General features: G+C 38.3%; 1 non-coding gene across 1 annotated transcript; it reads right to left on the reverse strand.

Annotated features, from left to right (window-relative positions):
• Window positions 1-993: 993 nt before the first annotated feature.
• Window positions 994-1066, reverse strand: Trnar-ucu (transfer RNA arginine (anticodon UCU)). Its single transcript has one exon. It is a non-coding gene; the product is annotated as a tRNA-Arg (tRNA).
• Between the last annotated feature and the right edge of the window lie 2089 nt (window positions 1067-3155).

A 3155-nucleotide genomic window follows, 5' to 3' on the forward strand; every position in this document is an offset into this window, starting at 1 on the left:
GATTCAAGTGACTAGTGGCTAACGGCCGCGAAACAACCAAAAGACGGTTTTAGGGCGCTTTCTGTTCTAAACGATCAAGAAAACACTAAGAAATCTAACACGAAAACTACGTAAAGTTTTATCAAGAACTGTTAGTTACTATGCAGAGCAGATAAACACAAATAGAATCCCTTCCTTAGTGGAAGGTCGTAAACAAAATGCAAAATAAACGCTTTATACAAACAGTACTCGCTGCTGCTGGTGCTCTTGCTCTGGCTGTCACAAGACATCATTGCAGATGATCCTGTGTATCTGCGTCTTAGTCACAATGCCATTCAGCCTTGGCTGAAAATGAAAGAGAAAATGAAGTTAACATGCTTATATCTGCTATGAGGTTTCTTTTGTTATACAAAAAGCTTCTTCCTCTATCGGTAAACAAAATGTGGGACCTGGTGGATATATGTAAATATCTTGATGCACAATACATTAAATTTTATGTGAATTTACCTTCTGAGTGAACAGTTCAATTTATTTTTCCTCTGTTTAACATTTCTTGCTTGTTTCTTGTCCTTTGTAGAAGTAGCTCTTTCTTGGGTTAAATTTAATTAAATAAATACATTGTATTATTTCAGTATGTCAGAGAATTTATTCTGTTAATACTTTTCATTATTTTTCCCACTGTAACAGAAAATTGATATTTTTTTGGTATACAACCTTATTTCAGAATGTGCGGTTACAGGATATGCAACGATCTTACACGGAAAGCTACGTAAAAGTTATCTTCTTAACTTCCTACATAATGTAAAACACGCTAAATACAAGTCGCCGTTCTATAATACATACTGAATGACTTGACCATACATAATGAAACATATAAGGATATAGTGTCAAAAGAAAACAAAAATTAATCTTACTTCCTAAACACAGGGCGTATTTAAGTTAATTTAAGTAGAATATGAACTACCCACATTGAAAATGTTAACATAACACTACAATGTAATTTTAAAATGTAGACATCCCTGGTGGGGATCGAACCCACGACCTTTGGATTAGAAGTCCAACGCGCTATCCACTGCGCTACAGGGACTGTTGAGAGAATACGGTATACATAGAACTTATAACAGTGTACATCACTTTGTTGTTTCATGGGATAAAGAACAGTTTTTTAATATAAAACTTGCGACTTACGGCTGTTCACTTCCTCGCGTTCATTATTCGATTTGTGCACGTGCCCCGTAACTGCCCGCAGGATGAATAGGTGGCGTGGCAATACGTTCACGACCTGCCATCTAGTACTCGCTGAGAGAACTACATGGAGAGCGCCCAGCGGCAACTAGTGAAGTACACACAGCTGCAATTTTTTGGTATGGCCAAACCTTCGTGAAAACGACTACTATCCGACTAAGTTGATTGATCCGTTAGTCATTACTCTGGCACAGTGCTTTTAACTCACATAACGTCCGCAATAATTTATAGCCATTCGAGTGGACAGTGCTGTTTTTCTTTAAATACGCTGAAAGCGATAAAAGTATTGAGCGTGGTATTGCAACTTCTGTGGATTCGTTTCACATTATTTTCTTCATTCCATGAAACTGGAAATGATCTTCGCAGTCATGTTTCTAGTAATACTGTCTGAACTCTTCACATCTAAGAAACTAACGTTATGAAGTCGTTTGCCCGTAATGAAACACGGGTTTCTGGAGGAGCGTTGCCGTAGGCACGCTTATTGTTCTCGACATTTTGCGTGCTGGATTAGAGGGAGCGCAAGTAGTCTCGCACCCTGTGGACAATACATGTACCTAGGTTTCCTTGTAAGAAAACGTCGCTCACGGAGGCAGTGTCGCTGAAATGTTTTTAAATAGTCTAACTCTATATCTAGTTTCTGGTAACTGTACACCAAACAAGGCCGACAGTGAAACGAAACACCACCCAGAAAAAAATAAAACGCCCAACAGCGCATCCTGTGATCACGTGCTATTTAGCGAAATGAGGATGTGGACGGAAACAGTTTCACAGCTTAGTATGTATTGGTTGCTGTGTCGCTGTAGTGTATAAAGGCTAAATGCTTTCATCACAGCGTTAACCTATTTTAGAAATCGTATATTTAAAACTATGTTCATTGTTTTCTGTCTCAACTATCAATACAATTGCTGCAAGTACGAATTATCAAGAGTAGTTCTCGCCTCATAAGGATTTCAGTTTATATTCAATTGGCAACAGGTGACTTAAGATGAAGATTTTCTAAATATGTCCTTCGTCCAGCAAAGAATAATGACTACTGGTACCTAAATCATTTATTGGCAAATTGGCGCTTAAATAAACGGACATAAAACACAAAAAAGGCAACGAACCATTATACATACTCTGTCTGAAACGAAGCGATTCCCCATCTCTCTCTCTCTCTCTCTCTCTCTCTCTCTCTCTCTCTCACACACACACACACACACACACACACACACACACAGAGAGAGAGAGAGAGAGAGAGATATGGGGGGGGGGGGGGGGGATGGGAGGCGTTTTAACTATGCTATACATCACGATCCAATACATTTTCTTGTTAAAGGCTTAATGCAAACCAAGGATAGGAAAACTTACTGAAGGGTATTCTATAGCTTCAGGTTCGATTAAACTCTACTGTAATAAATTGGTTGCAGTTTTCACTTGTGTAGCATGATGTTTTTAAATAAAACTAGTATGTATTATTACAGTCAAATACACTGATACTTACCGCATACTGTTTACCGAAGATCCAATCTCTCCTCTGAACAGCCTATATCTATTTTCGTCCTAAATTCTCATCACATATGAATGAAAATAAACCCATTACCGTGAGGGATCATTATCATAATTTCCTTTATAATTTGACGTAAGGCACATGCGAAAAATTTCGAAAGAATAATAAAATATGGATGCCTATATCACAATCGTAACGAAGCAAGTGCCATAACCAATTTCACAGAAACTTCGCTCAGTGGAAGAGGGGTCAAAATAAGGGAACACCTGTCTCGTCTTATCCGTAGATACTTGACCGTTTCCGAGAAAACAACGGTCAAAATTTCCGCCGTAATTTATACAACTTCTTGCACGAAGGAAGTTCACCAGGAGCGGTGGCACATTTGCGGTCCATGTTCAGAACCCGACTATTGTTTTTATTTTATTTTATTAGATTTTTCGTT

The sequence above is a fragment of the Schistocerca cancellata genome, chromosome 4 (genome assembly GCF_023864275.1).
Source record: "Schistocerca cancellata isolate TAMUIC-IGC-003103 chromosome 4, iqSchCanc2.1, whole genome shotgun sequence".
Taxonomy (NCBI): Eukaryota; Metazoa; Arthropoda; class Insecta; order Orthoptera; family Acrididae; genus Schistocerca; species Schistocerca cancellata.